Source organism: Equus caballus, chromosome 1 (assembly GCF_041296265.1).
Source record: "Equus caballus isolate H_3958 breed thoroughbred chromosome 1, TB-T2T, whole genome shotgun sequence".
Classification (NCBI taxonomy): domain Eukaryota; kingdom Metazoa; phylum Chordata; class Mammalia; order Perissodactyla; family Equidae; genus Equus; species Equus caballus.
This window is the reverse complement of record NC_091684.1, coordinates 59,595,829-59,617,607: the sequence shown is the minus strand read 5'-3', so window position 1 is coordinate 59,617,607 and position 21,779 is coordinate 59,595,829. Positions and strand designations below refer to the sequence as shown.

The 21,779-nt window shown below is 49.1% G+C and overlaps 1 long non-coding RNA gene across 3 annotated transcripts; it reads left to right on the top strand.

Moving 5' to 3' along the window:
- The first annotated feature begins 369 nt into the window (after positions 1 to 369).
- Positions 370 to 21,500, top strand: LOC138923587 (uncharacterized). 3 transcript variants are annotated; one of them, XR_011437402.1, is made up of 4 exons: positions 370 to 704; positions 1,681 to 10,708; positions 11,097 to 14,293; positions 18,483 to 21,500. It is a non-coding gene; the product is annotated as an uncharacterized lncRNA (long non-coding RNA). The 3 variants fall into 3 exon arrangements; XR_011437406.1 differs by having other exon boundaries at positions 1,681 to 14,293; positions 18,483 to 18,610; positions 20,260 to 21,500; XR_011437399.1 differs by having other exon boundaries at positions 1,681 to 14,293.
- Positions 21,501 to 21,779: the final 279 nt, after the last annotated feature.

Below are 21,779 nucleotides of genomic sequence, written 5' to 3'. Positions count from 1 at the left end.
CGCTAACTAGCTCAGGATGAAATGATTCTCAGGGTCTCAGTTTTCCCAGCTGCAGAGTGGGGGCCCTGTGGGGACAGGAGGAAAAGTTCTGGCGTGGGCTTGCTGATCTTCTCCCTGCCACTGTGACCCTGGACTCCACCCCATCCTTCCTGCCTTAGACTTGGTCAGTCAAGAGGGACAGATTACGCTGGGACCCCACAGCCCGCCTCATGAGCAGTGGGCTGGGGCCTTCCCTGGAGCAGAGAGCAGACCTCACCCTGCTTCTCCTCCCCCGCCCCCTTCCCCGGGGCTACAATGGTTGCTTTTGTTGGCAAGTATTGTATGTCCGAGCTCTTTTCCACTGAGGAAGCCTTTGTTAGGAAGGGACAGGGGAGCATAGCTAAGAGTCTGGGCCAGAAGGTGGGGGAAATGGCTGGGTGGCCGGCCCCATTTCTGGGGATGAACAGGGCCAAAGCAAAGAAACCTACGGCCGTCAGCTGGAGACCCTGCTAGGAAGGCACGTCTGGGTTCCCAGTCTCGCCTTGGGATTCTGCGCGGGCCAGACCAACTTGGGTGTTTCTCTTGCTGACAGTCTTCAACACTTAACCAACACCTCTCGGTCCAAGGCCCTGGCGGTGCAGGGGGAGATGCCAACGGTTCACACTGCACACCGTCAGCAACCGGTTGGGAGACATGACGGGTGCGTGAGAAAGCCTGAAAACAAGGTAAGACACGTGCTCTAGCTGAAGGAGCAGGGCCACCAGTGAGAGCTATGGGGACTCAGAGGCTCAGGAGAATGTTCCATGGAAGACAAGGGTCCCAGCTGAGCCTTCCCCAGGGGAGGTGGAGAGGTCGAAGAGCTCCTGGTAGGGGGCCCAGCCTGCCTAGAGAGAGCACCCCCTGAGGAGGAAGGGAGTCCCAACTTCTACCTTTGAGCATAGACAAAACCGGAGAGTTAGAGCTGGAGGGGCTCTGAGACAGTCTCCAGTCCGGTGTCCCGCCCCCATTTTACCAGTTAGGTAAACTGAGGCCCAGAGAGGAAAAGGAACTTGCCTCTGGTCACACAGCCAGCTTAGAGACCACCTGGTTTAAGAACGAAGGCACCTGCTCTCAGCGGCAGAAGCGCAGCCTCCCCTGGGCACCAGCTCTTTCCCTCCCTTGCTCCACCTTCCAAGATGAAGAGGAGGTGGTTTGAGGTGGCGACAACAAAATCTCCCCATCTCAGGAGGACTCACAGATGCCCCCAAGGGAGTAAGGGTGTCAGCCTGAGACAGGTCTCTGCAGCAGGAGGCCAGGAGCCCACTGCAGGGGGCGGGGGTGTGCGTGATGCAATGGGAGGCACAGTTTTGTCACAACTCAGGAGGCCCAGCAGGTGGCTGTCATTTGTAGAGGACCAGCTGCTGTGCTAAACACTTTCTGTGTTACCCTGAAACACACGTAGAGGGTCCCTGTCTTATAACCCCTGGTGTGACCAGTGGCCAGTTGGGCTCTGATATACTCAGGAGAGGAGAGAGGGAATTCTGCCCTAGCTCAGAGAAAGCTACTGCCATCCATCCACTTAGGAAGCCAGACAGCCAGAGCCACCCTAGTCACCTCTCCCCTGCCCGGTCAATCACCTCCAAGCCCTATGGAGTCCGCTCCAAAGGACCCCCAGTACGGCTACTTCCTTCCATCTCAAACGCACTCCCCTTTCCCTTCCAGGCCACGAGCATCCCTGGACACTGCCGTAAGTCTGTCCTAACATCTCCTCCATCCTCTCTGGCCCCTGAAACCTCTTCTCCAGCCACATCCAGAGGAGGTATTTGAAACACACCTCAGATCAAGTGGCCACCTCCACTATTAAACCTCCAGTAAAGATCAGACTCCCTAACTCAGCCTATGAAGCTCTGCATGGGGTGGTCATGCCGACTCTCCTGCTTCCACAAACCCCCACACACAGCCCTCCAGCCTAGCTCCTTGTATGCCATGCTCTTCTAGCCTCAGGGCCTTTGCACAGGCTGTCCCCTCTGCCCTGAATGCTCTATCCTGCCTCTTCACCCAGTCAATCCCTGCTCACCCTTTAGACGTCCTTCCAGTCATCCCTTCCTGAAGCCTATCCTGGCTTCTCCGCTGGATCAAAGCCCCCTGTTGCTGCACTGTCTCTGCTCCCTCACAGCACTTCTCACTGTTGAGTCTCACCTGATTCTGTGGGATTTGCAAATTCGCATCTGCTTCCCTGCCAGACCATGAGTTCCACAGGGAGCGGGGACCTCGTCTGGACTTTTTCCTCATTGTATCCACAGTGCCTGTCTCGTGTTTGGCACCTGGTGGGCCCTCAATAAATATTAAATTAATAATCAAATGAATGGGATTTGGAGAAGGAACAGTTCGTGGAAAATTTGGGGAGTTAAGCATTTCCCAGAATAACCATTCCAGAGGAAAATTTGAGACACACACTTGCAAGTTCTGATTCCACCATCAACATGAAGGTCACCAGGCTCCACAGTTGGCCAGGGGTGGGGAGAGGAGCTGCCTTTCTGTTCCCCCAAGTCTTGAAAAGATATTAAAAATAACAAAAGCAATCATCATGGCTGCAACTTGTGGGCCAGGCACTTTTCCAAATTTGCCTCAGTTCCCACAACCATCTTGCAAGTCCGTATCCTTATCCCCGCTCACAGGCCCTGCAAGGGTAGGCGATTTGCCCCAGTACAGACACTGATAAATAGCAGAGTTGTATTCACACCCAAGTCGGATTCCAACCCACCTGCTTCCGAGTACGCCAGTGTGCCTGCACCACGTCCTCCCACCCTCCTCCCCTCAGACGTCACCTAATTCATTTTGTTTTCCTTTTTTATTTTTAAACTTTTTTGTTGTGAAAACGATAACACGTACAGAAAAGTGCCATCTGCTGATTTTACAGAAGGGTAAACTGAGGCCCAGAGAGCAGAGGTAACTTCCCTGAGGCCACACGGTGAGATTGCTCAGGGGCAGGATCACACCCCAAGTCTCCTGGCCCCCTTCAGGTGATCTTAGAGCATCACCACTCTTGGTTTCCACCCCAGCCCAAAGGGAAGAAAGACAGCTTGGGTCTCTCCCTCGCATGACTTGAGAGCCACAGTCCTGCTAGGAGGTTCAGGGCCGGAAGTTCCCAAGTCAGGGGCCCCTGACCAGCAGATTCAGTATTACTTGGGTGTTTGTTATAATTGCAGATTCTCAGGCCCCACCCCAGAGCTTCTCAATCAGAAACTCAGGGGCAGGGCCCAGCAATCTGTGTTTTAACAAGCCCTCCAGGGCATTCTAATGCATGCTCAAATTTAAGAATCACTCTTCTAGGCAAAACTTTGAAAGTTGGGGCCAAATTAGCACTGAGAACAAACTCACAGAGGATCTGTGGCCTGCTCCTAATTAAAGGCTGCCCCCTCCACTCCCCCCCACTCTCCAAAGCCTGGGCTCCAGCTGTATCTGAACTCCGAGCCTGGGCAGAGCTCCAGGAGCATCCAGACGATCCAGAGGCCGTGCCTGGTGGTCCTTCTCCACATCACCCTTCTCCTTTCCCCCAGGGTTCCCTCTGTGCATTTTTGGCCAGTGTCTAATGACCGTCTCTAGGAGACCAGGACGGGTTAAGTTAACCACAGTGATTTGTCATGCATTACGGAGCAGCTGACACCCCTGAGACCGGCTGGGCCGTGAGATCAGTTAGAAACAATGCTGTTTGTGCCCTGTGTGTAGACGTGGTGTGGTTGTGGTTACTGCATGTTAGGGGTTCGGGGAGAGGAGGTCTCCTTGTCCTGGAAGGAGGGATGCCGGAGAGGCCAGTGTCTTCAGGAACTCTGTTTCTGCCATTTCCTCTCCCACAACTGTAGGTGTGTGACTGCGACATCGGCGTCCTTCTTACCAAAGTCCACTGCAGCCCCCAGCATTGGCCCTTTGCAGTTCAGGAGAGAGAAGGCAGAAAGCAGAGACCCTCCCATTTCCTGGAGCCCCTGGGTGTGGGAGAAGGACTCAGAGAGATTTAGCAAGGACCCATTTCTCACAAGCCTTTCTTCTAATCTTGATCTCCTCTTAGATGCTGTGGGTGGCATCCTGCAGCAAAGAGGGGCCAGGCCTTCATTCTGTTCCTTTCTCTAGATGAGTCGGGCTACACGTAACCAAAAAAACAAAAAATTTATGTGTGGTCTAATTTATTACCCTACATAATATGGAATACCAAAGCAGGGCTGTTCCAATCCCACAGTTCCTTCCTCTTTCCACTCTGCCATGCTTGGTAGTTAGTCTTGTCCTCAGGCTTGTCCCCTCTTAGTCACAAAGTGGCTGCATTAGCTCCAGGTAACATATGTTCACTAGATGCAATGGTGACAAGAGGCAATAGAGAAGGAAATTCTTTCTTGTCACCTTTTTTTAAAGATTTTATTGTGCAAATTTTCAAACATACACAAAAGAAGACAGAACAGTAGGAAGATCCCCTCATTTACCCCTAACCCAACTTCGACCAGTATCAGCACACAGGCAGTCTTGTTTCATTTTTATCCCCTCCCCTCCACATCTTGGGTTGCTTTAAAGCAAATTTCAGACATCATCTCCCATTTGGTATCAGTAGCTAATAGATAAAGACTCTCTCTTCTTTAAAAACAAAAACAAAACATCAACAACAAAAACCATAGTGTCTTTGTCACACCTAAAACAATTAACCATAATTCCTTAAAATCATCTTATATCCCATCATTGTGCAAATTTCTCCAACTGTCACAAAAAATTTTTGTTTTGTTTAGTTTTGCTTTTAAGACTTGGTTTGTTCAAATCAGGGTCCAAACAAAGTCCACACGTTGCTTGTGGCTGATGTGTCTCAGAAGTCTCTAATCTAAACCATGGGTGGGCAGATTACACCTCGGACAAATCCAGCCCACGGCCTGTTTTCGTAAGTGCCCCCAGCCACCTCCACTCGTTTACATAGTCTTCAGTTCATTTCATGCTGCAAAGGCTGAGTGGAGTAGCGTCTGCAGAGACAGTCCTGCCCACAAAGACTAAAATATTTATCACTTGGCTTTTACAGAAAAAGTTTGCCTGCCCCTGATCTAAATAGTTCCCCCTCTTGTTTTTCCTCTCTGTTTTTTTGGTTGACATAGAGGATCATTTGTCCTGCACAACTCTGCAGATTCTCGTGCCCCTTTGGAAAAACAAGGAGGAGGCTTCCAGAGGCCCCTTTGCAGCAGTTTGCCCCAAGTCTCAGTGTCCAGAATTGCCCTCAGCCTGTTGGTTCTTAGCCAGTCCCTTTGAGGACTGAGTCCTTCCTTGGAAGCACGTGGACACTCATAGAGGATGAACAAAACCGGATTTCTATCCAAAAGCGGGAGGGGAGTGAATGGTTACTACGTGGGAACCCAAGGATGATTCCAACCTTCTATAATTAGTCAGCTCAGGAAGATGCTGGAGCTGGTGGCGTCTCCCTCTGCTGACTCTAACCAGTCAGGGCACCTCCCTCACCCCCAGGACACAGATTCTCCCTGCTCCATCTTCCAGCTCCTGGTCAACGTCTACAAACCCTTGGGCACGCCCCCTCTCCCAGCTCTGTGCTTGACACTGGGGGTCCAGAGGTGACCATGGCAGACCAGTCTGTGTGTTCTGAGCTCACTGTCTCTTGAGGGTCACTGACAAGGGGTCAGGCGTTCCAGGGTCGGGGTGACCTGCTGGGGTAGGCACAGGTGCTGTAAGGGCACTGAGGGATGCCAAACTTATGTTTGAGCAGTCAGAAAACGCTTTCTGGAGGAAGTACCCAGGGCTTCTGGGGAAAGGTGGGCATGGATCCAACTTCGTAGGGACTGAAAGACCATGTTAAGGGGTCTGGCCCATCCAGAGGGCTCTCAACAGCCACTGGAAGGTTCTATGAGGGTGCAGGAGCAGCGTTAGGATTTAGAAAGCTAGTGAGATGTAAAACCTGCTCTCAAATTCCTCACTCACACTGTGGTATTAGAGTCAACCATAGTCGTGTACTCGGGTATTTAGAGCCCAAAGTGGTGAAAACATTAATAATGATATAGTGGGAGAGCTGCTTATAATAGTATTCTCTGTCTTTTTGAAATATATCAAATATTATGCATTAAAATGTATCTTTATATTATATTTTCTATTATGCAATCTATATTTTAACATATAATTTGTATTTTATATACTATAAATGTACATTATATTTTATATATCATGATATATAAAATATATAATTTTTTATATATTTAATATATAATTTAATAACTATGTAATGTACTTATAATTATATATGAATAAAAATTATATATCAGTATAAAATATAACAAAGATGTATATCTTTTTATCTTTTTTGGTGAGGAAGATTGGCCCTGAGTTAACATATGTTGCCAATCTTCCTCTTTTTGCTTGAGGAAGATTGTTGCTGAGCTAACATCTGTGCCAGTCTTCCTCTATTTTGTATGTGGGACACCACCACAGCATGGCTTCATGAACACTGTGTAGGTCCGTGCTGTGGGTCCAAACCCACAAAACCAGGGCTGCCAAAGTGAAGCTCATGAACTTAACCACTGTGGCACGAGGCCAGCCCCAAAGATATATCTCTTAATACATATATTTGACATATTTCAGAAAGACAGAATACTATTCTATTTCTATATATTTTCAACATAATGGGGTGGCAGTCTGGTGGTGGAACTAAGTGTCTGAAATGACACCACAGAGGAGGCAACTTTTCTCTCGTCACGCAAGGCCAACTTTGCTCCAATAGGTTACCCTGGGCTGCAGCCCCTCTTTGAGCCTTGGTTTTCTAAATCTGGAAAACGAGAACAGAAATATCACTCTCCCATCAAAAATGGACACACACAGCCGTATGCTCTTTAAGAGCGGGGCAGAAAGGGCGTAATATTAGCTATTGTCATTTCTACTGCCTTCGTAGCCCATGAGACTGATGGCTCTGCGTCACTGGTAAGGCCTCGCTCTCGGCGCCCGCTCACACAGCAGACCAGTGGGAAGTGAATCTACATCTGCTCATTTCCAGATGACCCGCCCCTTTTCAAACGAGGGCGACACAGGCACGCAAGCTTTGCCTGTGAGATTTTTGCCTTCCATATGCACAGAGCTCTCACAAGCCCCAGCTTCAAACTGTCAGGAGTTGTAGCTGTCACCCATGTGTCCTGCAAAGGAGGGAGAGGCCTTCACACCATCCGGCGTGCGGAAGGCTGCAAGTATTCATGAGCACCAGCTGTGCAACCGGCACTGTGGGAGGCACTGCACAGACCCCAGGAAACGTCTGTGCCCCAGCTCTGCTCTCCATCTGCAAACTTTAAGCTAAATTCAGAGGCCCTGAACGTGTACCTGCTTGGGATTCGAGTGTCAAAGATGATGTTTTGTATGATGTCTAGTATTTGCCTAGCAAGAGGAAAACCTCAGCTGGGAAGCGAGGAGGCCAGGGTTCCCATCAAGGCTCCAGGGCTCCCAGGCTGGGCGGCTGCAGGCCGCCCCTCCCCCTCTGCACCACGGTGGAGGGATGAGATCACCCCTGCGGGGCCTCTGAGCCCGACTGCCCCTGACTCAGCCCCCGAGCCTTTGCACAGGCTGTTCCCCAGCCTGGGGTGCTTCTCCCCACACCTCCAACTGGCAGGCTATGACTCTTCCTTCAAATCCTTTTCAGTGGTCACCTCCTCCACGACACACTCCCAGACACACAACCGCCCCCATTCTCCTACCAGCAAATCATCCAATTGCTCCCTCTCCTGCTCCACATCTGTGCCTTGGACAAATGTCGGTGGAACTCCCCATGCTGAAATTATTCACTGGCTTAACAACTATGAGCTAAAGGTTCCCGTTTACTTACAGTCTAACGTTCTGCCCAGAATGTAGTAGATGCTTTATAAATGTTTGATGAATGAATGCATGAATTACTCATTCGTGGTTTCTTAAGCCTGCTGCAGTGTTAGGAGATTTCTATTATGGTCTGGAAAAATATACATGCTTCTTGTTGAAGTATTTCTTTTAAATTTCTTTAGGGCAGGGGCCTTTCTTTGCTCAGGTTTTGTCTTGCCAGGACTTGGCGCACAGTAGGTGCTCAATGAATGTTTGTTGCATTGAACAGCATTGAGGTCCCCTCCCCTCAGCCTTCCATGCTCTGTGAGCAGCTCTCTCTAGGGGACTAAACAGTTCCTTTAGGAATTTGAAGTCATCTGCATGAAGGGTGTGTGGATTGGGAATTAGATTAGGATAGAAAATATCTACGTGGCACCAGTGTGGGAGCTGCAGGCCAGGCCCCGGTTGTCAGGGTGGTGCTTGCAAAGAAAACCCCACCAGCTCCAATGCCCAGGAGGACCATTGCCACCATGGTGTACGGACCCAGGCTTAAGTCAAAATGTCCCCAAGGAGAGCACCACTCCTATTGACATGATAACAGTAATGACAATATGTTTGTGGCACACAGTGTGGGTCGTGCAGGCTGCCGTTAAGGGCTGGGCTCCGTCAGCTCAGCCTTCAGCCATGGGAGTTGGGTATCCTGAGCAACCCAGGGATAACTTCTCCCCTTAGGACCCAAGGTCAGGTTAGATTTTATTTTACTGTCTTTGTTTACGTAAACCCCGTGGAGTAGGTATTGGCCCCGTTTACAGATGAGACTTAAACTGAGGTCTAGAGAAGTCAGTAATCAGCCGAAGGTCACGTGGCTAATAAGTGGCAGACTTGAGACTTGAAGTCAGGTCTTCAGTCTCCAAAATCCACACTCTCCATGCTCCTGTAGCGTCTGTAGGGTCTGTAAGCATTTCGTTTCTCACCAAATTGTTAGCCTCCTAATGGTTCCTCATAGTGCACGGCTTCCCCCGGTAACTAGAACTGGGCTGGACCCACAGACAGCTCTCAGGAGACTGGGCCACCAATTAAGTCCCGTGTCCTGTGCTCTCAGTAGAAATGGTCCCTGCAGCCCCAACTAGAAGGTGAGAAAGGATGGCAGCCTCCAGGGATACTCTGGCCTTGGGAACTGAGTGAGGCTTGAAATACATCATCTCACCCAACAGCTGATGGTGACGCCCCAGTGGTCACCATTAGTCACCCACCCACCACAGGCCCTTCTGTTCTTTTTATAACTCTAAGCAGCTGAGGTCAGCCAGGCCCTACAGCCGCTCCACATTCGTGCTTCACAGGCCTCCAGGATATGTTTTTTGGCAAGGCCTCCAGATCAATTAGCCAAGTCAGCTCTGGGAAGCTGGTTTGTGGGGTGGGAACAGGGTCAGAAATCCTTCCCAGTCATCGAATGGCTACTTACGGCCAGTGGAGCCAAGCCTTGGGCAGAAGGGCACAGAGAGCTGCGGGAAGACAAGGTCACGGAGAGAGCAAAGTGCGCAGAGAACTGAAGTACAGTGTGAAGACCAAATCCGGAACGAGCTAAAAAAGGACTCTAGATTGCATGTTAGGAGCGGCAAACCAGGGCTGCCGAGCTGTGGACTTCCCTGAGTCCACTGCAGCTGGCAGAGGGGACGCTTCCTGCCACTCGGGAGCCACTGACCTCCACTGAAAGTTCAGAATAGGTCCGCGTACCTCTCCAGCCCTGCGGCCCAAGAGCAGCTGAGAGGAGATGAGCCCTCTCTGGAGACGGCCACGCCCAACGATCTACCTGCCTCACTGAGGTGTGAGTGCCACCAGGAGGCGGGAGGTGGAGCCCTCCAGCAGTCCCTGGGAGTGGCTTTTGGAAGGTGCACCCCTGTCAAAGTGCAGATGGCCCAGAAAGCCAAACACGAGACACAGATCAGTTTCGAAGCCTATGTGGATTTCTCAGTCGCCTGAAGAAATGCCAATAGCTGCAGTCCGTCCTGTGCTTGGGTTTCCAGCAGCCTGGGCTCAGACTGGACCCACCCGAGCTGTCTGTCAGCTTTGGGGACTTCTTGGCCCTTCCTCCTCCTGGCTGCAGGAGCACACACAACAGCCAAGGTGACATTGGCAGCTTGTTTCCCTCCTCTCTCGTGCCCCACAGCCTCATTAACAGGAAGGACAGTGAGCGACCCTTCTCCTCAGCCCTCCCCCACTGCTCAGGTGAGAGCATTTGTTACCACATCCATGGAGTCTTCTTGTCTTCCCCACTGGGGCCTCCATGGGGCACTTGGCCTTTCCTCTTCCAGAAAGCCATGTCTCCATCAGCACCCAAAAAACTGTCGCCAAAACTGTAAAGAGCTATGAGGGCTCTGAGATGCTACTCTACTGGTGGGCTAATCCACGGCTTCCTTGCAGAAGACACTAAACTCCTGGGTCAGAGACCAAGGACTTTGCTGCTCATGGCATAGCACGCAGCATGAACTTCACATTCCCTTGCCCCCCGAGTCCCACAGGGCCAAGGTGGAGGTGGGCCTGGGGGGATGCTGTGCCCATGGTGGGTTTGTGCCACAGCTGATGAACCCTGAGGTTAGGAAATTCCAATCCTATAAGGGATTAGCAAACCTGCCCAATCATTGCCCTGGTGGAACAGCAAACAGCTCTGCCCTCTGCCCCGGAGAGAGACAAGATCTTTGTCTTCCAGGGCCCTTTGCTCTGCAAAAATCCTCAGAAAGTTAGTCCAGAACAAAGCTGTAAGGAGACATACTGAGACCCATAGGGATTGTCTCCCGACAGAGACTGTGGGGGCGATGCAAGCCTGCGAGCTGAGTGGGGAGAGGCCACCCCGAAGTCCAAGGGCAAGCCGTGAGCCATGTGCTTTTCTCCTCTTGGCTGAGCCCTGTCTGGACTAGAGCATCTGGAAGCAGGATCCGAGATGATCCAGGTGAGGGCTGGTGAGGGAGTCGGGTACCTGGGGTCCTGGAGAGGGAAGGAAGCCCTTCCAGGATCACATTAAACTGATATGAACAGTCCCCTAGGGTACAGCCATGACTCAGATGATGCTGTTCATGACCACCCACAGAGGCCCCCACCCTTGGGACTTCCTTCCCTGCTTGATCCTGACTCTAGCAAGAGAGAGGGCCCCAGGAGAACCCAGATCTCATCTCGCTGGCAGGAACCTGAGGGCTCCACAAATTTGGCCCAGAGGTTAGGGCCTTGGGTTCTGGAATCAGCCTGGCCCGGGTTCAAGTCTGATGCCACCGGTAACCACCAACCCAGGTGACTGGTACTGGTCATTCGCCTCTCAAGTACCTCACTTTCCTTCTCTGTAGAATTAAAAGAACAAAGACACCTACTCACGAGGGAACTTGTGAAGATTAATCCCACAATCCGTGGCAAGTGCTCAGCTGTCATGGAGCAGCAGCCCTGTGAATGATGACCATGAGTATCCCAACAGTTTTTCTGGTGGGAAAACTGAAGCAGAGTGGAGGTAAACCGGCCAAGGCCACGCTGCAGGAGAACATAAGCTCTGACAGTCCAAGCCGGGTTCCCCAGCATCCTGTCCAGGGCACCCACACCGCCTGGGGGTGCCCTGTCAACCGACTCCACCTCCTTCTTTCCATCACCTCTCCAACCTTAGCAGCCTGCTACCCCCCGCTCGGACATTAGACACCTTGGCAGGGGGAGCCTACACACTGCCCCTGCTTTGTCACTGTCAGATGCAGGATCCAGAAGGGCTTAAGGAAAGTAAGCAATGCTGGCCTGCCACTTACCAGCTCTGTGACTTAGGAAATGTTTCTTAACCCCCCTGAGCCTCAGTTTCCCCATCTGTAAAGCAGGAAAATCACAGAGCTGGTTTATGGGGCTGTGGTGAGGGTTTCTGTAGGCAAAGTCCTTAGCAGAGTGCCTGGCACGTTGTAAGGACTCAACAAACGTCAGGCATTATTCGGACTGCATTTAACATTATTGCTCTAGACGAGGATTACAGAATACTCAGACAGCAGGTCTGCGGGCTTGGGTAGAGTCCATGTTCTATAAATGAGAAATTGAGAAGTTACCAAATGAGATCACGGGTGGGTGTGAAAGCCTTTGTGAACTGTACAAAGTTGTGCAAGTGACACAAGCGACGCTGACTGTGATCAAATGGCCCACAAACGTGCTCTTGTAAGAAAGTCTGGGAAGAAGAGCATGTAAAGGAGCTTCAGCAGAGTAAGGACCCCAGCGGTCTCGGGCCGGCCTCAGCTTTCTAATCTCCCTCTGGAGTGAGAGCCGAGGGCGAAGACGACCACAATGCCAGCGGCCGCCTGTCAAAGGTCCCCACTAGGTCCTTTCACGTTCACAGTGACCCTGTGTGACTTGCTGAGCAGGTGGGTACTAATTCTCCTGTCTATAGATGTGGAAATGGAGGGTCTGGCCTATGCTCACAGAGCCAGAACTGAACCCATTCAGCAGAGCACCCAAGGTCCCAGAGATGTAGGGGCCACAGTGCGGGCAGAGCCAGGCAGGTCTGCAGGATCCAGAGAGCCTCTGTCCTATTTCTCACAGATCAGAGTAAGCACTGGCTGGGAGCAGTGACTAAGGTGACCAACTCATCCTGGTTTGCCCAGGACTTTTCTGGGTTTAGCATTAAAAATCCCCGTCCTGGGCAAACTGAGATGGTTGATCATGCACTGTGACCAAGACTGGCTTCAGAATGGGGCCTAGTTCCTTCCAGAGGGCCCCTGGAGGAGCTCTCAGCTCCTGCCCTGCACCCACACCAGCTCCCCTGTTGCCAGGGAGGCGTGCCCCGTGCAGGAGGTGGAGGTACTAGAAAGGGGGCTGGGTGTGGCTGAGTCAGCCTCAGTGTGTGGAGAGGTGGAAGGAGGGAAGGAACTGGGATGCTGCAGAGACTGTCTCTTTCACTTCCTTCTCGGGCTCAGCTTTCCATGAACTAGTGCCCCCTGTCTACCAGGCTGCAGCTGCGCAGCTGCCCACGTGCTCTTCCCAGGCATCCTCCACCAGCTGCTGCCGTCGCCTGCAGCTGTCTCCTGCCACACAGCCGTCCTCCAAGTACCAGCACGTCCGCTGGTTTGTGCCTGGCTTGTGGCTGGCAGGGCAGTGCGTGGATATGACCAGTCTCCTGCACTCGGGCTCCTTCCCAGTGGACACACAGCACTTCCTGTGCCCTCTGCCACAACGCCCTGCAATAGGTTGCCCTCGAGTGCCTGCCGCTGGCGCTCACCGGCTGGCGCACCCAGGGCTCTGGCTGCCAGCATCACATGGCCAGGGCCAACTTCAGCTCTCCCAAGGAAGTGACTCAGGATCTGGTTGACAGCATCCACGATGATGGGTGAGTTAGGCTGCTCATAGCCCCCGTGCCGGCGGTCAACGTGACCATGGCCGTGGCAGGCTCCCGCTGCAAAGCAGTCAACTTTGTGGCCCGCAAGATGTTCCAGGCCCAGTACAGCTTCAGCACAAACTTGGTGGAATGTCGCTTCTACAGGTGAGGGGCACGGGGGGAGGCCTGTTGGGTGAGGGAAAGGTCAAGGCAGGTAATGTTGGTAAGGGGGAAGGAGTGGCAATGTTCTATTTGCAGTGAGGAGCATAGAGATGGAAACACGGGGACAAGCAGCAGCCACTCAGAATGCCACACAAAGCCCTGCCTGGGGTAGCATTGATGGAGCAGTGCTAGTTTACCAAGAGGAAGGTCAGCAATGTGGTCTGTGATGGTGATGGAGAATTCTGCTGAGAGGGTATTTAATACGTTGTCAAAACAACTTTTCTGTACTTTCCAAACTCTCCACATGAGTATTGCTTTGATAGTCAGGGGAAAAATAAACAAAACCAAAGCTCTAGGCTCATCAACACCCATCTTAAATGTTGCCTCTTTCAAGAAGCCTTTCTGGCTGCTGGAGGGACTGCAGCCAGCCCTGCCCCCCGGGGCACCAGAAGAGCCCCCACGACCCCTGCCAGTGTGTGTGCCATGGCTCGGCGGTCACCAGTCAGGACTGCTATCCCCAGCAGAGATGCCCGGCCTGGGTTGTGAACATTCTGGTGACAGGTCTGTGGGGAAATGTGGGCACTGCCATGGACGCCTACACGAAAGTCTTCTTCAGAGGCCATGAGCTGAAGACTGGCACGGTGTGGGACAATGACAACCCCAGGTGGATGATGCAGCTGGACTTCGGGGACGTGCTCCTGGCCATGGGGGTCCCTGAGGGTACAGGTCTGGGACTTGGACTCTGGCTGGGGTGATGACCAGCTTGGCTTTTGTGACTGAAAACTTACTGCTCAGAAGTTGGATGTCAGACACCTGTCACCTCAGTGAAGAGACTCTGGAGTTCATATTACCAGGTGACTTGTACCCCACCCCTGAGAGCCAGGTGCCTGTACTACAGCCCTCAGGGAGTCTTGGAAGAGCTCCCAGGGAGCCACAGCAGAGCTGTGTGGCGCCAGCTAGCAGATCATTCCATCCAGTCCAGAGGCCGGCCCTGCTGGCTGCTCAAGAGCAGCTGGGGATGCCTGGGCTCCCGCGAAGCCGAAACTCAAGGTACGTATCTTCTCTCAGATGCTGGGTCCTGGGAAAGAGAGGGCTAGGAGGTGGCTGTAGTTAGAGGAGGGCTGACAGGTGGCAGATCTAGGGCTACTGGGAGGAGGTAGGGTGCAAATGGTCCTCCCCTTTTTATTCCACCAGACACTTTCTGCAAATGTCCTTTCCTCAGATGCCCTGGCCGTGCAATGAATTCATGAATTGTTATAAAACTCTTAACTGGACTCTCCCCGGCTGGGTTCTGAGACCTGGGGGCCGATTCTTACTGCTGCTGGGCTCTGAGGACGAGGACAGCCTGCTGCAGACTGTGCAGGTTCTGTAATGTGGCTTCGGGCAGCTCTTGGCCTGTCCTGCTCAGAGCCCCTGCTGCCCAGAGAGTGGTGGGCCTTCAATGAACTTGACTTTGCTCCAATCCCAAATCTCCTCAGACCACGGATGGGCCTTCTTGCCATCTTCCTCATCCTAGAATGGGAACTAAATGGGGTTGTTCCAGCCTCCCTACCTCTGTCTCCCATCTCCCCTCAGTCCTACTAACTGTCTCCAGGTGGGTGCCAGAATGGAAAAAGTATGAGTCCCTCTAAAATGGGTAGAACTGCTCTGGGGTTGCAAGAAACAACAAACATGCCTGCAGAGTGCATTTCTCTTGATGCAAATTCTTTCCAGGAGATGAAAGGCTGTTGGAACGTTTCTGCAACACGGACAGTTCTGTAGTGCCCTTGTTAGAGTCAGAATCTCTGTGTCCAGCAGATGCCCCTGACTCCTCCAGCCCCGACGCGTCACACTCCCTTTGAGAACCAGTTAGCATTCATCCTGGCCCTTGCTGAAGCCACCAAAGGAAACCCGCCTTATCCAGCTTTTCCCCACCCAGATAAATCCTGCCAGCCCCTGAGGAGAGGCGACAAGCTCCACAAATCCGCCCCGGGGCCACTGGTCCCCAGCCAACCCTCCAGTGCAGTCAGTGCTCCACCCCTGCTCCTGCTCTGGCCCCGATGGAAGGGCTGGCAGGGCCCTGCTGGGCCCAGCCACTGCACTGTGACACTCCACAGAGCCCGCCTGGCCCCTGGGGGTGACAGGAGGGCATTACGCCACAGCAAAGAATGCTTTCAACTGGGCACTGAATGTGATGCACATGCAGTCTCCTGGCTTACCACCTCTAAGGAGGCCCCCAGCTTGCAATCCCTGCTGTCCCCGCTTGCTGCCATGTCACATGTCACCTGCCCTGGGTGGGACAGGAGATCAACTCCCCCAGCCCACCCCCGGAGGCCAGGCGGGAAGCCCTCTGTGGGACCCAGTCACAGGGAAGACACCTTTGTCACCACAGCCCCTCTCAGACCCGCCTCCAACAACGCAGGCCTGTCTCCAGGGCCCCCGGGACCTGGCCTGTTCTTCTGCTTCTCCAAAGGCCCATTGTAAAGTGCATTTTGTTCTTAACAAAAGCTCAATCTTTAATCCAAAGATAAATTCTATCTTCTAGCTCTACGCCAAACCATTGAAAACAAACAGAAAAAGTTTCTGGTGAACTTAAAATAGCATTTTCCCCACTTCTTGACAGGAACCTTTCAAACACATCAGGCTCTAATCTGGGAACTCCCGTGTGTTTAGAAGCAGAGCCTCTTGGAAAGATAGACCCTCACTGAGAGCCGGTCTCAGAGCTGAGGGGACCCAGCCCATGTCTCCCCCAGTGCAGACCCCCAGCAGCTGCTTGCTGCTCGCCAGTGGTGGGACGTTCACTACCGCCAAAGGAAGCTCATTTCCTGACAGATGATTCTAACTTGTTAAGACAGTGGTTTCTTGCTCTGAGCTCAGCCTGCCTCTCCGCCCACTGGTCTAGTCTTTTCCCTGGGCACCTAAGCACCCTCCTCCCTCGGCGTGGCTGTGTGACCACAGTGAGGACCTGTGATGGCTGCTCACCGCCTTTGTTCACGCACAGCGCCTTTCCCGGTCCCTAGAGCACTCTGCCAGGCTCTAGTTCCTTGACCCTCGTGACAGCCCAGGCAGTGCATAGGGCTAGTTTGGGCACGGATGGAGAGGCGGGCACTCATGAAGCTTTCCCACTGCCTCCACTTCATGCATGAACAAGTGCACCCGGCCTGGAAGTGGGTCTCCCCATTCCTTGGTCATTGCCATATTCATCACGTGGGATCCCCGCTTCCAGGAAGCTCTGGAGTCAGAGTATCTGGGTTGGTCCCAGCTCGCTTCCTGCTGGCTGTGGGCCTCTCAGCCTCATTTTCCTCATCTGAAAAAAGGAAAGGACAGGAAAACGTGGGCTAGGAGGGCCAGAGACAGCTCAGGCAAGGACTGCTCTGCTTGGCACTTCACCCCAACCGCCGTAGCTCAGCACCGGCTGCCCCAACCTTGCCAGGAGGCCACCTGGTGGTTAAGAACAGGAGTTCTGCTCTGAGCTGACCTGGGTTCAAATCCCAGCTCTGACCTTTACTATGTGACTGTGTGAGCAGTGCTTGTAAGGATTGAAGGAGACAATGCAAAGTGCTTAAGACAGTGTCTACCTCCAGTAGATGCTCAAAACAATGTTTTTTAATTTGATCTCTAATCCTGTAATCTCTCCAGCTTGCACCCTCCCCTCCCTGCCACCTCCGTTGCCTCCAGCATTCTGCACCCTCCAGATGCCTGGCTCCTACTCGGGGCCCCTCCCAAGGTGCACATTTATCTCCTAGGTGATTGGACAAGGGAGGGATCTGTTCAACAGGAGAGGATCTGAGCACACAAGAGGCTGTGCAACAGGCCATGGGAGAGAGGGGGTGGCCTGACCCAGGACGCTGGCTGCAGGTCTAGGAAAGGGGCTGCAGAATGAGAAGCAGTTGGGTGAATACACTAGATAGCACATAGCAGTTGATGGAGTGTGGGGGCAGGGGGTGCGATAGAGAGAAGAGGAGCAAATCAAGACAATCCCACTGGTTCTTGCCTTGGTGACAAGAAGCGGGTCGGAATCGTCCTCTGAAACCGAGAGGAGAGGTTCAGAAGGGAAAGAGATTCTTTTGGGGCAAGGTGAGTTTGAGGTTTCTGGGACTCCACCAAGGCAAGCCCTCTCCCCCAGCATGCAGGGAGCATCCTGCCCTGGGTGCTCCCTGGTCTGGGGAGAGATCTGAGAATCGCCGGTCTCTGAGTGGCAGTGGAAGCCACAGCAGTGGGTGAGCTGACACCGAGGCGAGCACATGCAGTCAGAAGAGAAGCTTGACGACGGAGTTAAAACAAGACTGACTCCTAATAGCTGAAGGTCTTGCCCTTTGAGAGAGTTTTCCGAGTCAGGCAATTCACTGATTATCTTCCTGGTACAGCGCTAGATTTTCAACACTCTCTGTACATAACTCTCCGGCCTCTGGGTCCCAGAGGCCTAATACCCATCCTTGAACACGTTCTCCCAGTAGGATTAGGGGTCCTTCTGCAAATGACACTTCCAGTGATCTCCCCTGCTCTCCAGGGTGGACAGGGATGTAAATTACATCTGCACTATGTCACTAGCTAAACTCTGGTGCTTGGGGCTCTTTGCTTTTATCTTTTAACTTTTTATGATGAAAAATTTCAAATATATACAAAAGCAAAGAGTATAATAAGCCTTCGTGTACCCATAAGCCAGCTTTAATAGTTAACTTGTAGACAACTTCTTTCATTTATACACTCCCCACTCCCATACACACACGCGCACACACACATGCACACTCCATCCTCATCAGATTATTTTGAGGCAAATCATAAATAGCTCCGTATGTGTCTTTAAAGTATAGTATCTCTTCATAGAAAATAAGCTTCTTTATTGAAGAGCAACATACATACCCAAAAGTACACAAATAGAATATAAGAAATATACACATGTAACTCACGTAACTACTTCCCAGGTCAAGAAATAAATGTCAGACACCTGTCTGTGATTACAGGATTAGAGATCAAATTAAAAAGCATTGTTTTGAGCATCTACTGGAGGTAGACACTGTCTGAAGCACTTTGCGTTGTCTCCTTCAATCCTTACAAGGACTGCTCACACAGTCACACATTGGGATCTCCCCAGAAGCCCCTCCACGTACCTTCCCCGTCCCTAATCCTTCTTCACAAAAGAACCACCATTCTCACCATCGATTAGTTTTCCCTCTTTTGAACTTCTATATGTGGAATCATACAGTTTGTATTCAAAATTTTATGTGTGAGATTCATCAATAATTGTTTCTTGTTTCAGCTGATCACTGTTTTCGTTGCCGTGTAGAACTCCACTGCACTGCCGTCTATTCACCCATCCTATTGTTGATGGACATTTGGGTTGTTTCCACTTGGGCTATTATGAATAGCACTGCTGTGACCATTCTGGTACATATCTTTTGTTGGACATAGCAATCATTTCTGGGGAGTATATACCCAGGAGTGGGATTGCCTGATCATAGGATATATGTATGTTTATCTTTAAAAGACACTGCTAGTTATCTAAATGGTTTGATCTTGGGTTGTTTGCCTTTTTCTTACGGATTTGTGGAAGTTTATTTATATTCTGAATTTTAATCCTTTGCTGGATATATCTATTAAAAATGATTTCTCCCACTCTGTGGCTTATCCTCTTTACTCCCTTAATATCTTTTCATAAACAGAAGTTCTTCATTTTCATAACTCTAATTTATCAATTTTTTCCTTTATAGTAAGCCCTATTTTAATCCTAATTAATAAATCTTTACCTCACCAAGGTCTTAAAGATAACCTCATGTTATCTTTTAGAAGATTTATCGTCTTTTCACATTTAGTTTTATATTCAATTAGAATTTATTTTTATATGAGGTGCAGTGAGGTCCAAGATCCATGTTTTTCTATATGGATATCCAAATGTCATGCACCATTTATTGAAAAGACGTTCTTTCATTGCATTTCAGTGGCACATTTGTCGTAAATCTGATGACCATATATATGTGTTCTGGATTCTATTCTGTCCACTGGTCTATTTGTCTATACTTATGCTAATATCATATTGTCTTGATTGCTATAGCTTTATATTGAGTCTTTGTATTTGATGACATCAGTTCTCCATTCCAGTTTTGTTCTTCCTATATATATTCTTGACCATCCTTGGCCCTTTGCATTTCCATATATATTTTAGAATCAGCCTGTAAATTTCCATAATAAAATGTTAGGATTTTCACTGGGGTTGCATTATACCTATACATCAAATTGGGGGCAATGACTTCTCTACAATACTAAATCTTCTAATTCATGAAGATGGTATATCCCTCCATTATATTATTTATCTCAGTACTGTTTTGTAGATTTCTGTATAGGGGTCATCCTTCTGTTAAACTTATTCTTAGGAATTTGATGTATTATGATGCTACGATAAATTGAATCATTCTTTAAATTTTACTTTATGATTGTGTCTGGGATATTGACTTTGAAATCAGTGACCTTGCTAATTTATTATTAATTCAATAGTTTATTATTAGATTCTTTTCAATTTTCAATGTATTCAATATGTCTTCTTCACAAAGTGGTAGTTTTATTTCTTTCTTTCCAAGCATATGCTTTTATTTCTTTTTCTTGCCTTATTGTACTGGCAATAACCTCCAATATAATGTTGAATAAAATTAGCTAAAGCAAGCACCCTTGTCTTATTCACATTTTCCAAGGAAAAGCTTTTAATATTTCACCATTAAGAATGGTGTTAGCTGTAGTTTTTATCTAGTCTTAGATTATTAAGAGTTTTTATCATGAATGGGTGTTGAATTTTATCAAATGCTGTTTCTATATCTACTGAGATTATCATATGATTTTAATCCTTTTGTAAGTTAATGTGATAAATTATGCTGATTGATTTTCAAATTGTAAACTATCCTGGCATCTGTTCCTGGAATAAACCCAGCTCTGTCATGTTTGTTATCCTTTTAATATATTGCTGGATTCAGTTTGCTAAAATATTTATGGAATACTTACGTCTATGATCATTGGAGAGATTAATCTGTTGTTTTCATTTTTTGCAGTATCCTTTTGAAGTTTAGGTAACAAGGTGATTCTGACCTCATAAAATGAGTTGGGAACGTTTCCACGTCTATTCACTGGAAGATTTGGCGTAAGATTGGTGCTATATCATCCCTAAATAATTGGAAGAAGTCCACAGTCAAGTCGTTGGGGCCCAGAGTTATCTTTTTGGGAAGATTTTTGGTTTTGGTTTTACAGATTAAATTTATTTTCTGCTACAATAATTAGGACATGGTGGTACTAAGGTACTTATATGTGGCATAAGGATAGACATATATCAATGGAATAGAACTGAGAATCCAGAAATAAACTCATACGGTCAACTGATTTTCAACAAGAGTGCCAAGATCATTCAATGGGGAAAAATTAGTCTTTTCGACAAATGCTTCTGGGACAACTAGACATATAGATGGGGAAAAAAATGAAGTTTGGACTCTTACCTCACATTGTTTATAAAAATTAATTCAAAATGAATCAAAGACCTAAAGGTAAGATCTAATATACAAAACTTCTGGAAGAAAATATAGTCATAAATCTTCAGGACCTTGGATCAGGCAATTGTTTCTCAGATATGACACCAAAAGCACAAGCAACAAAAGAAAAAAACAGATAAATTGAATTTATCAAAATTACAAACTGTTGAGCTTCAAAAGACGCCACCATCAAGAAAGTGAAGAGACAGCCCACAGAACGGAGAAAACTTCTGCAATCATATATCTAAAAGGGCCTGGCATCCAAGATGTATAAAGAACTTTTACAACTCAGCAATAAAAAGACAAACGACTCAATTTAAAAATGGGTTAAGTATTTGAATAGATATTTCTCCAAAGAAGGTATACAAAATGACCAACAAGCACATGGAAAGATGTTTAATATCATTAGTCATCAGGGAAATGCAAATCGAAATCACAATGAAATGCCACTTCACACACACTAGGATGGCTGTAGACAAAAAGATAATAACAAGTGTTGACTAGGTTAAAGAGAAACTGGAAACTTCCTACACTGTTGGTGGGAACATAAAATGGTGCAGCCACTTTGGAAAGTAGTCTGGCAGTTCCTCAAAAAGTTTATTACCTAGAGTTACCGTATGGCCCAGCAAGCCCACCTCTAGGTATATGCCCGAGAGAAACGAAAATGTACGTCCACACAAACATTTGTACATGAGTGCTCACAGCCCCACTGTTCAAAAAGCGGAAACAATCCATCAACCGACAGTTAAATAAACAAAATGTGGTCTGACCATACGATGGAATATTATTGATTCTACTAGTAGTAATTAATAGTAATAGTAATTAATAATATTAATAGCATTAACAGTACTGATAGTACTAGTAATAGAACTGTTAATAGTAATTAATAGTACTGTTAATAGTAATTAAGCATACAATTAATAGCGATTAATGCTATTGATACTACTAATAATACTATTCAGACATAAAAAGAACAAAGTAGTGATAATTGCTACAACATGGATGAACTTTGAAAGCCGTATGCTAAGTGAAAGCAGACAGACACGCAA